Raw genomic sequence first — 13,789 nt, forward strand, 5'->3', positions numbered from 1 at the left:
TTCAAAAACCCTCATTATCATACTTTACTTCCACCGCCGTTTCCATTTCTTGGCTTGTCTATTGTCTTCACACCCGCAGAGGGTCCCGTCCATTAGAACACGCTCTAATTACCACACGACCGCTATCCTCAAGACGATCCATTATTTTAGCCGGGCGGGACACCGCAAAAAAAAAGCGAAAAGAAATCTAATTGCTCTACATGGCAGGATCCTTAAAGGTCACTTTCAGTCGGGCCAGCCGGAGATTAGGTTACGATCGACGGGTTTGTAGCAACTACGCGTAGTAGAGTGGCCACAATAGAATAAAAAAGGGGAAACAAGGGAAACACAATTAGAGTTAAATAGGTATTCAGTTGTAAGGTCAATGGTTCCGTTGTTTTTTGCAACGAATTAGAAAATAAATATATACATTTTTAGGAGGGTTGGGTTGCCGTAAATGAGATTAATACTGTAGGAATATCTACATTTAAAAAAGTTTGTATGAAGATTTGGTACATCTATTGAAATTTACAATTACTAAAAAAATATATTAACTATATATTATGTATTAATCTGTGTGATCAGTTTGTCGCCTCCTTTTTGGGGAAAACGGGAGTATAGAGAGGCTTTGAAACTGTTCCGAATCGACGACAATCTGTCTGATTTGCGGACCAACAAAAACCCCAACCTTAACCTTTGCTTCTGATAATTTCGGAAAAAATTTCTTCAAGGATTTAAACGCTTCTGAGGTTTGATCCAGTTTTTTAACAAATTGTTTCCCTTTGCTTTTGATAATTTCGGAAAAAAATTCTTCACGGATTCAAGGTTTGAGGACTGAGGTTTGATCCAGTTTTTTAACAAATTGTTTCATCAACCCTAACTTAATGAGCAGAGGCGGCATTAACACTTTGCTTCAACAATTGGCTCAAATTTACGTTTTCTTTCCCGGCACAATGTTCTGTTCTTACAGGCCATGACTGTTGAGTATAATGCTTAGCATCCGCTCTGCTATCCCTTAAACACAAATAACATGGATACTTTGTATATCCGCTGAAAGTCCCATAAAAAATCCCACCATTTTAAAATCTACACACAAAATATTTAACACTCAAAATTTTCTTTTAGATTTACTGAGTGAGCGATTGGAAGAGATGGGAATTAATTTCCGTTCTGTATTAAAACAGCTTTTAAACTTTTTGTAAAACTGTCGATGAATAAACGCCATTCGTTATGAATAAAAATGCCAGTTTCTTCGAACATACCTTTTAGGTCATTGCAAAAACAAAGTCCATCTTCTTTTGTGAAAAATGTTGAGAATGTTTTATGCCTAGTTCGCTGATCCGCGATATTAACATAATCAAGTAAATTAGACTGTTTTAAGCGAGAGCCTAAAATCTCTGCTTTATATTTTGGCAAATTTATATCCTGAATTAAATCATTCAAAATCTTCTGTAGTAATAAGATGGTGTTTTGGTTGTTCTGGTGTAGGTAAAAACTCATTATAGGAATCATTCTTTTATGAGAACTAAGAGATGAGCTACTTTTCCGCGATAACATTTTCGTTGGCCAGTACCAAGTACGGTCGTGTCAGATCTTGTGAGACTGGAACAGAAGAGGATTTCAGATCAGGATATTCGATAGGTTTTGCATTTTTATCTCAATTTAATTTTCACAATGAAAAAGTAGCAGTCGTTAACGTGATCTTTTGGTTCTCGCCAGATTCTTGGTATTGCAAATTTCGCTGACCTTTTCTCACCTCGATACCAACCTAAAATATAGAAATAGAATTTAATATGCCTATTATATTTAATTCACCATTTAATTAAAATTTGCTGATTAACTTCCAAACAACTTTTAGAATTATTACAAGCAAAATGTGGATCCTATGTCTTGTCTTGATTCCGAACAGGACAGTTAAAATATGCTCGTTAGACTTCACAAAGAACGTGAGATGTATTTAATTCGTATTTTACGTCTCGAACTTTAATAAATTATCCACATATATAACAAAATGCATCAGCATCATATTTACACTTTCGCGACACATTTTAAGTTAATCTACATTTTTACATAACACCTGATCGCTGTTTATCACTCTAGTGCCATATATCCGCGCTGTGTGAACGTTTAAACCCCACTCTGATCGCGCGGTATCTTTAAATGTATTAAAAATAATTAAAATTTATAAAAAATTCATATATGAGTATTATTACTATAACTATTATAAAAGCAAACTTTATACTATAGCGACTTTGAGGCATGTCGAATTTTGCATCGTGCAATAACGGTCTACAAAATACGCAGAAATATAATCCCAGATGTTGAACACAGGCGGGGCGGCAACCCCGAGACGTTTGTCTGGGATGTTATTGAAGTGTACTTCGGGTCATTCAGTGCTCAACCATCGTTTGGTTTAGACGTGCCGCCATCGACTGCCCAAGTCTCGTCTCCAGGTAACACCGCTGCAATCCGTTTTATCTAATTGTATTTTTCACATTTTTTTATATGGTCAATACATAATGGTCACAAAATGTAAACACCACTGTTTCATTTCGTTTTACCTCCATTCACCGAGCCACACCATTTACTCTAAAATACCAAAAAAAGATATAATCTTTTCGTTTTTATTCATAACTAAGCGAAAAATCATAAAATAAACTTGAAGACAAAGAACGAAAATTTTTTCGTAGAGTCCTGAAATTATTATGCCTAATTTTCTTCTGTAATATTCTCCACAAATAAGTAAATTCCAAATTCCTGGAACAGCCGTCAGATCGGTGACACAATATAAACAAATATTTTAACAACTATTTTAATTAAACAGGCCTCCCCGCTGCATTCTAATACACTAGATTATGCATCATTTCTGTTGTACGCAAGTCTACTACGGATGTATAGTTTCAAGTTGTCACGTAAATTTGGCAGCGCCACAAGATGCCGGCAAAGTAATTTAAGATCGGAAAACAAATCCTAATGTTTTGTATTTGAAACGATATTAACACGGAAAGTGAGTTGGTTAAGATAGTCTTAAATTATTTTATTTTATTTTAAGCATTGTTGTTTATGGTTTTGTATTACTTGTAGTTATTCCCGTATTTTCGGGATTAATACAGAGTTATTAAAGTTATGATGCAATGACTAAGAATAGCATAAATAAATAAAGTTGCATTTTCCATTATTTATAGGGAAAATAATTTAATGTGTCCATTTAATTAGAAGGTATATTCAGCTGTGAAAGAAAAACACGACATATACGAAAATTTTATCTTACTATAGACTAACAATTTTCCAGAATAATAAGAATGGTTTGTGCTCTGTTTACAAGATTTGCGCAAGCTGTATTTTCAGAATTATATTGTAAGCATCAATATATTTTTGAATTTCAGAATTTCAATTGATATCATATCTGGTAAACTCAGAACAGCTAAAAAAGTTGTTCTTGCTTAAGAACTGGTAGTAATTGATAAGGTTTTGAAGACCTATATTTATTCACTTCTAATCTTCTAAATTCTAAATTAATGTTTTAATTTCTCATGTGTTGGTGAGTTTTTAATACTCATGTGTGATACAAGGCAACGTAGAAAGTGATAGATTAACAAAAGCCATAGAAGAAAAATTTTAAGATGATCTAGCGTTACCTATGAGATTCCAGAATATTACATAAAATGATAGTTTGACATAAATAAAGGCATTGACAGGGATAAATATGATAGATACTTTTTTAAAGATTGAATAATTAAACTAACAAGTGAAAAAAGTTATTTAAATACGTAGGTATAGAAATTATTCTTTTATAAAGTAAGACTGTTTTTTATTAAATTTTTTTAATTTGGAATATATATTTTAGCCGTCTCTGCGAGTTGTTTCTTCGGAATTAAGTTAGTTTGTGTTTGAAAGACAGTGAACAACTACTAAAATAAGCTTAAGTTGTATCTGCTGAAGTTGGTGGTGTTAAAGCCCTGATAGTACTCTTTATTCACCTGCGAAAGCTTGTTGTCTTCTGTTAGATTCAAACGAAAATCTAAATATCTTTTATACAAAGAGAATAGACGATTCTTATTATTCTCCAATTTTGTTAATCTATGTTAATTTATATTGAATCTATGCTCGCATATGTCGGGTTTGTTTCTGCATATATATACTTCCCGATAAAAGGGATTCGTTCTCCCTACAAAAAATTTAATATATAATTTTACGTACTACACTTAATCGTTATTATCCAAATTTATCATAACTCTTTGATGATTTCAAAATACCCGAGTAACTGGAAGTAACATAAAACTTCATTTAGTGAAGTTTTAACACACTCACAATCCGTTTAAATGTCGTTTTAGACATAAAATTAGCCCGTAGCTGGTATACATACAACAGAAACGACGAATTATCTACCATATAAAAGTTGGAGCTTGCACTACTTCGACCAGAGCCAAATATATTTGATTATATATTTTATCACACATCTCCCGACTATTCCTGGTTTCTTAATTTGGGTGAATTTAATTTTATAGGAATTTATTTATTTTTAGCACATCTTACACAGAAAATTTAGGCCTAAAAAATTCTTCCGCTTCATCAGTTATCAGTTTTCATCAAAAAGGGAGACAAAATTTTTGTTAAACCGATTGATATATAGATAATGTTTCATTATTCCATTATTCGCAAATCAAAGAAAATCGTCAGTTTAGTCCAACATGTAAAAACAGCCCAAAACGGGCAAAAAATTCGAGAAAATTGTTTCTAAGGATTAGGAGACATTTTCTTTTTAGGACTCAGATTCAACACTTCTTTAACTCTGAATCATCGAGCGTTATTTTAAATAATTAATAAATAAAGATGTTTTTATAGCATCATTATTAACTATAGAAAGATAACTTATACATTAAATTAATGATGATAAACTTACTTTAGTTAAATAACATAATTATAGTTTTAAAAAACATGGTAAATAAAAATCCTCAATAAGCAACAATGGCGCTGCTAACAGCAACATTAATTACATTATTCTTTCCTGTACGTAAAAATCCATTACTTCAGAATCAGCAGCGAGAGAATAACTAGTTGCAACAAGACAAACTGAATTAATTAGAACACAGTTCGGTAGGAAACTTTAACCTATTTATCCGTTAGTTTAATTTTTAACCCACTGGCTTTGTTGGAGAGATTTTAAAAGCTGAAGGATATAATTAATGCATGCCAAACTTCCTCCGCAGCTAAATTAATACTTCACTACTGTTGCTGAATTTTCAAAAAATATTTATAACCAAAAAATAAACCAAATTTTATTAAGTTTCACATAAACATCTTACACCAACTTAGAAATTCAAATTTTATTTAATTTTTTGCATTATAAAACACATAAATTTTGTTAAGTATGTAACGTCCTAATTAGGAAGGCAATTTAGCTGTCGGGCAATAAAGAGATCATGTTTTAGGTTTTAGGCTTTCCTGACGTCTCTCAGGAATATTATGAAGAATAATCTTGTTGGGATAAAGGTGCGTAAACAAACAAATAATAGGCTCCACTTTCTTGTGCCATAATACGATAGAGGATATGGGTTTATTAGTATAAATTATTATAGTAACAAATTACCTAGAATATACTTTCAGGTCTATAAATTTATTTATATTTTGTTTTCTGTTTGTTGAAATATTAGGTTTCCAATTTATCTTGAAGGGTCACTTAACAGGTCAATTGAAAAGTCCCCGGCCTACCATAGTAAAGCACATTGGGATGCGCATGGAATATGTAACAATGGATGAAACATGGCTCCATCATTTCACTCCGAAGACCAACCGACAGTCGGCTGGCAAGTTTATGGTGTCTGTATTTTGGGATGTGCATGGAATAATTTTCATTGGCTACCTTAAAATAGGAAGCACCATCAGCAGCGATTACATAGTGTTATTGGACCGTTTGAAGGACGAAAGAGTCGGAAAACGGCCGCATTTGAAGAAAAATAAAGTGCTGCTTGACCAAGATAATGCATCCTTCCACAAGTCAGTGAAAACGATGGCAAAAATCCAAGAATTGGACAATGTATTCTCCAAATCTGGCCCCCAGCGACTATCAGCGATGTCCTGTTCTCAGATCTCAAAAGAATGTTCGCTGGGAAGAAATTTTCGTCGAATGAAGAGGTGCTCGCTGAAACTGAGGCCTATTTTGGAGCAAAGGACTAATCGTACTACAAAAATGGTATCGACAAGTTGAGGGGTCGCTACGATCTGTGTATCATCCTTTAAGGGAATTATGTTGAATAAAAAAACTAATTTTGCCAAAAAATGTGTTTTACTATGGTAGGCCGGGGACTTTTCAAGTGATTTGTTACTCATGGGTCAATTTGAAGTGGCTAATTCTGAGACGCGAAAATAACCTTAAGTTGCGTCTGCTAAAGTTGATGGTATTAAGGCCTGATAATACTCTATTTTACCTCCGAAAACTTACTGTTTTTTGTTAGATTACATCTGAGTTTGTCTAGAAGCCTAACGATCTTAATATAGCGACTCTTTATCCTACATGTCTAACTCTAGACTTATACTTTATATATGACCATGTAATTATACATAAATAAAATTAAATTCCACAAGAAAATGTTATACTTCCACTGTTACATATAAGACTTGGTTTAATGAAAAATATTGATAAGACCGTAGATAAACATGGTAAAAGATTTTTGTATTTGAAAACTGTTTTCTTTAAATTAAGTCATACTAAATTAGAAGAATGCATTTTTGTTGGCCCGTAAATAGGAAAAGTTATGAAACATATAAATAAATAAAAAACATGAATTGGATAAAAATCTTACCCCGAAAAGGTTAGTGGGTTCGTTATCTCTAAGGAAAGTAATTCATGGATTTTTAGGCTGAACCTTGAAGCTGAGAATGTCGAGTTTTTAGTGTATGACTTGGTAGAAAAATTTAAAACAGTATAAGTGCAGAATGTCTTTGAAATTACATTTCTTGTATTCCCATTTCGATATTCCCCACTAGCCTAGGATGATGAGTGACGAATAAGGTGTACGCAACAGTAGTACAAGTACACGCACTATTAGGAAATAATATAAACAGGTAAAATAATGTTTACAACCAAAGAAATATGTCTTAATTAAACAAATTGATTTTTTTCTATAGAAAAAGTAAATATAATAGATTTTTCCCTTTAAATAAGTTGGGGGGAATATGCAAGAAAGTAACCTTATAATTATACAGTTTTAATAGACAAATTGCATAATGCAATTATGTATTTAAATAAACAGTTAGGAACTCCGACCAAAATAACATAATAATTGTTTAGTTTTAATAAAAAAATTGGATATTATGATTCGACAATATATTAATATCCCTATTAGAAAATTATGTAAACATGTATAATAATGTAAACAACCAAACAAATATGTCTTAATTAAATAAATTGTTTTCTTTATAGAAAATATAAATATAATCCATTTATAGATTTAAATAAGGAGTTAGGAATTTCGACCAAAATAACACTATAATTGTTTAATTTTAATAAAATAATTGCATATTATCCTTAGCTGATATATTAGGAAATAATGTAAACACCTAAAATAATGTAAACAACCAAAGAAATATGTATTAATTAAATAAATTGATTTTTTTGTAGAAAAAATAAACATAACAGATTTTTCCCTTTAAATAAGGAGTGGGGAATATGCACCAAAGTATCTTATAAATATAGAGTTTTAATAGAAGAATTGCATAATACCTTTAGGCAATAATACATATTAGGAAATAATGTAAACACCTAAAATAATTTAAACAAACAAAGAAATATGTATTAATTAAATAAATTGATTTTTTTGTAGAAAAAATAAACATAATAGATTTTTCCCTTTAAATAAGGAGTGGGGAATATGCACCAAAATATCTTATAATTATACAGTTTTAATTGAAGAATTGTATAATACCGTTAGGCAATAATACATATTAGGAAATAATGTAAACACCTAAAATAATCTAAACAATTGTTGTAAGTTGGCGGATATATTAATATCCATATTAGAAAATAATGTAAACAACCAAGGAAATTTTTATAATTAAATAAATTGTTTTTTTATAGAAAAATAAACAAAGTAGATTTTTCCCTTTAAATAAGGAGTGGGGAATATGCACCAAAGTAACCTTATAATTATACAGTTTTAATAGAAAAATTACATAATACCGTTGGCGAATATATATTATCCATATTAGAAAATAATCTAAACACCCAAAATAATGTAAACAACCAAAGAAATATGTTTTCATTAAATAAATTAATTTTTTATAGAAAAAATAAACATAATAAATGTTTCCCTTTATATAAGGAGCGAGGAATTTGCAACAAATTAACCTTATAATTATACAGTTTTAATAGAAAAATTGCATAATACCGTTGGCGGATATATTAATATCCCTCTTATGGAATAATGTAAACACTTAAAAAAAATATTACTTAATTAAATAAATTATTTTTCTAAATAGAAAAAATAAATATATTTCATTTATGTATTTAAATAAAGAGTTAGGAATTTCGACCAAAATTACACTATAATTAGTGTTATTTTGTAAAGTCAGGCTATAATCCGAAGGTGTACCAGGATATAAAACAAATAAAAGAGCGTTATCAAGGAAGAGGGAATGCTCAAATGTTAGCAGATTACTGCTGGTTTATAATGACAGACAATTCTACTGTTCACAAGAGGAAAAGTTAATATCTCTTTGTTTCCTTTCAGAATATGTGAATCATTTACACTCTTGACTACTTAATCACGACTTAATTTGATTCATTGTCTATTTGTACATTTATATTAGTATTTTTCAATAAAATTAATAATAATTGTAAATATATACGAGTTAAAATTTTCATATAATAGGACAAAAAATATTGTCAAACAGTTTTACTAGTCTATATATTTCATTTAAGTTCCCATCACTCAAACATTTCACTCTTTGATTATCTATTATAAAATACTAACTATAAAAATGACAATACAATTACATAAATATTGACATTAGGGATACCGCGAAATAAAATGCATGTTCTCATTTTAATCGTTGTTTTAAAAAATTAATTTATAACTTGTTTTTAACTAAATTAATAATTATGCATATTTACAAGTATGTCTGGTTTAACCTTCTTTGATGGGGTTGAAGGTGAAAACACCATCACTTTCAAAGAAGTGTGCTGGAAATTTTAGAGTAAATTGTTCGATCTCTATCTGATTTCTGTTAGTAATCTGATGAATCAGATCTTCAGTAAATGTTTTTACTGCGGCTATTCATTCCTTTGTTATTTCGGCTTGCCTCACCGTTCTTACGTTCAGCTACCCCCGTAGATTATTAGTTTGTTAATCTTGTTCTTGTATAGCTTTTTAACTCCGAACTAAAATAGTTACTATTGCTATTCCCTTCATGAAAATTCTATTGTTTATTTCACTTTTTCACTTTTTATTTTTCTATAGCTAAATATATTATCCCTCCGTATTAAGTTTATAGTGCATTCTATTTATATTGATGTTTGAGACTATGACTGTGACGAATTTTTGTTTAAATTTTCTTTTACATCCATATTGCTTTCTTTATTGCTACGTTTGGGTTATTCTTCTTATATAATATAATAAATTTGGTGCTTGTTTTATTTTTGCAATTAGACCAATGTCCAATTGCTCAGTCCATTGAAGATTATTCTATAGTCCAATCTTCTGCATTTATCAATTTCTTGCCTCCAATTATTTCTCTATTTCCATATCTTCCAGCTTCTGTTATTATTAATTATTTTCCAAATCCCCTATTATTCTTAATTAAATCAGGCTGATGAAGTGAGAAGTGATTAAAAAATACCTGAATGATTGAATGATTTTAACCTTGTTAGTAATTTCTACCAAAAAAAGAGAGGAATTTCTCAACCTAGAGAAGCGCTGCGAGAAGAAGATGAAGATGCGGTCTAAAAGTGCAGATATCTAATATTTTATATAATATTTAATGTTTTCATAATAAAATCAAAATTCTGTTACTTTATGCGATAAACGAATGTCTGGAGAAGGCTCACATAAAATTTTCCGTATTTTCCGGTTCGGTAGAACGCAATATGTAAACCGTCTCGAAAAAAGTAGTTTCGAGAAAAATGCCTTCAAAGCTTCGTTTTGAGATGCCGCGGATTAGATTTCGCATCACTAAAACTGATATACCTCCAACAATAATTTAAATTTTGAAAAATAATATTAAAGGTAGCCGGCTTGGTAGCGCAGTGATAAAGGCGATGGGATGGCCCTCCTACTGTTGCGATAGCCGCGGGTTGGAATACTGCAGGGGCATCGTCCTAAATTTATGTTTGCGACTGTTTAAAATTTGTGAATGTTCTAAGCAAGAGTGTAAAATCCGACAAAGAAAATGATCCCAGTCACGCCAGTAACCAGGCTGGGTAAGACCGGATGTCTTCTGGGATGATTTCTAAAGTTGGTCACTCGCCAGTCGGTAGGCTTAATGCTGAGGACCGTGGTTCGGAGCCTACGTTAAACTTTAGGAACAGTCCAGATAAACCCATAGTTGGTAAAAGGAGACTTTAAAATATAATTAAACAAAATTAAAGGTATGTTCTTAAAAAGCCAAGGATATAAAATCGGTATTTTAATATTTTTAGACCACACCTTGAATATCACTTAAAATGTAATATTAATATAAAAATACCAGGCTTTTTTTATTTCTGTCTATATTTTATAGTTGGTATTTTCCGCGTAGAGACTCATCTGAAGTCCCATAAAAATCCTAACTTTCCAAAACCATTAATCTTGTCTGTAGTAGCAGGTGATTTTTTATCTGGTTCCATGTAGGCACGTCTCGACGAGAAGCTTCGATCTCCCTCCCGTGACTGAATTAAAAATGAACAGCATTAACGACACCATCAACATGGACTTTAATTAATTAACTACGAAAACATTTTTCAAAATGATACATCGGATAAAGTATCGGATGCGCAGTTTTTATTATGCCCTTTATGCTGGTTTAAATTTCGGTAGAGAGCAAATCAAACGAGTTTGGCGGATATACACCAGAGAATCAAAACAAACAATTTTTTAAATTTCCAATTAACAAGTGAATTGAAAAGTCCCGGCCTACCATGGTAAAAAAAACATCTTTTGGGCAAAATTAGTTTTTTTCAACATAATTCCCTTTAAGGGTGATACACTGATTATAGCCACACTACAACTTTTCGATATCATTTTTGTAGTACTATTTGTCTTTTTCTTCAAAATAGGCCACAGTTTCGGCGATCACCTCTTGATTCGACGAAAATTTCGTCCTAGCGAGCATTCTTTTGAGATCTGAGAAAAGAAAATAGTCGCTGAGGGGGCAGATCTGGAGAATACGGCGGATGAGGAAGCAATTCCAAGCCCAATTCATGGAATTTTACCACTGTTTTCACTGACTTGTGATATGGTGCATTGTCTTGGTGAAGCAGAACTATCTTTTTCTTCAATGTGGCCGTTTTTCGGCGATTTCGTCCTTTAAACTGTCCATTTACTCTATGTGGTATTCGCTGTTGATGGTCCTTCCTTCTTCAAGGTAGTTAATGAAAATTATTCCATACGCATCCCAAAATACAGACGCCATAACCTTGCCAGCTGACTGTTGCGTTTTCCCACCCTTGGGATCGTGTGCAGTCCACTCGAATGATTGTCGATTGGACCTCGGAGTGAAATGATGGAGCCATGTTTCATATAGTGTCACATATCGACGCAGAAACTCGGGTTTGTTATGCTTGATCATCTTCAAACACTGCTCCGAATCATTAACTCGTCATTGTTTTTGGTCAAAAGTGAGCTCGCGCTGCACCTACTATGCCTAGAGTTTTCTCATACCCAAATATTCGTGTATGATTTGACGTACACGTTCAGTTGATATCTTTAGAGTGTCTGCTATTTCATTCAATTTCAATTTACTGTTATTCAAAATTGTTTCGTGGATTTTTTAAATGTTTCCGTCGGTAACAACCTGTTTTGAGCGTCCACTGCGTTCACCCTCTTCGGTGCTCATTTCACCACCTCTAAACCAATCCTTGATGGTTGATTTTCTTGGAGCAGTGTCCCGAAACTCGTCATGAAGCCTAGTTTTTGCTTCAACTGTATTTTTTCCCTTCAAAAAGCAATATTTTATCAACACGCGAAATTACTTTTTATTCATTTCTTTCATAATAACAAGAGTTGCTTGACTCAAAATGCTAGAGTTCACAAACTAATGATCCGATAGCTGTCAAATTTATACACGCATCTGTTGAGGGTTAGTGCTAACTGAAAAACATATGGATTTAATTCTAGTAGCGCCATCTATATGTCAGTTCGGGGATTCTTTTCAATTGATCTGTTAATTTCCCTTTAAGCCAGTATTCAATAAATCTAGCAATGCCGGATAGTGTCAGCTTGTGATTAATATAATCAGTTAATATATATTAATATAATTTTGAATTTGAAATATTTCTCCTACAATGTTAGTTTCTTATTAATTCATTATAAACACAACTAAACTAGAGATTTGATATTGTCGTCTAATATCTACATGACACTACTTTGAACTTGAAAACATTTTATTGGTCTATTTCATTTCTATGCTGCGTTTATAATTAGTTTTTAGCATTCTCCTACGTTTTTATAATTAATTTATAGTCAAAATTTGTTCGCTATAACGAATAAGGGTAACCGGGTAAAAATAAACAGAAAGCAAAATAACGATACTTCGTTTTCCTTTCAAGAAGTTGCCGACTCTAATTTAAAAAATAGGAATTGTCTTATTTTACTCAGCATTATTTTTACATGATATGTATATAATTATATACATAAGGATTTTGTATATATAAGAACATATACTCTTTTTTTAGAAAGTTATCCCATCTTTCATTTTGTTACCAAATAATGGGCGATAGTAAAGATATTGGCCAAAAATATGTTCAATTGCATCGACGTAAAAAATACAAAGGTTGAAGTGACCACGCTGTAAAACGATTTGCATAGCAAAATAAAATTTTAAAGTTATGGTTATTAAAGTAGCATCGATATTTTTAAAGGGTTAATTTATTTAAAGATATATATTTTGGTTAGGTATCGAGAGACTTTAGATTTTTGTTCTGCATCAATTAGAAATCATGGAATCAAAAGTACACGCCTCAAAAATTATGTTAAAAATTTGCGTGAAATTTTTGTGTTATCTGGTATCTGACTCTGTGGACCAAGATAAGATAACATTTTTAGAGGCACGGTAGTATATCATGCCATTCTTAACAACTTCGTCAAGATTATTTTGTTATATTGTGGGTAGTTCTTCTGTCATCTCAATAATGTCATTAATTTTGTAAAATTGTACCATATTAAGAATATGATTAATAAATAATTATTAATTAAAAAAAATTAAGTATATATATACATATTCTATATTCTATATATTCTATTCTATATATATTCTAGAATATCTATATATATATATATATATATATATATATATATATATATATATATATATATATTCCTTGGTTTCACGTAATACAATTACGTGGTAAAATCTGTTTATGCACCAATTAAATACCCTCACTATAAAATATTTTCTTTACAGATATTTATAATGCGCCTTTAAACTAACCAATGGAATTAATTGAATGCCATTCACAGTACCATATGGATCAATATCTATATATAGCCCAATGGCGCCTATTGCGTTTTTTCCCTATCACGAAGATTAGTCATTTTTAAGATTTTATTTTTTGAACACTAGGTATATAGATCCAGTCCACATAAACCCTAGTTGGTAAGAAGGAGACTACAAATTA

The 13,789-nt window shown here is 31.3% G+C and overlaps 1 protein-coding gene and 1 pseudogene across 1 annotated transcript in view; both read right to left on the reverse strand.

Moving 5' to 3' along the window:
* Shaw (Shaker cognate w) overlaps nucleotides 1-13,789 on the reverse strand; it is a 455,944-nt gene that overhangs the window by 298,021 nt on the left and 144,134 nt on the right. The gene's annotated exons all lie outside the window — the stretch shown is intronic.
* Nucleotides 1,138-2,027, reverse strand: LOC143199506 (uncharacterized; annotated as a pseudogene).

The sequence above is a fragment of the Rhynchophorus ferrugineus genome, unplaced genomic scaffold (assembly GCF_030347505.1).
Source record: "Rhynchophorus ferrugineus isolate W39M unplaced genomic scaffold, kcgeb_rfMv2 rfM1, whole genome shotgun sequence".
NCBI lineage: Eukaryota > Metazoa > Arthropoda > Insecta > Coleoptera > Curculionidae > Rhynchophorus > Rhynchophorus ferrugineus.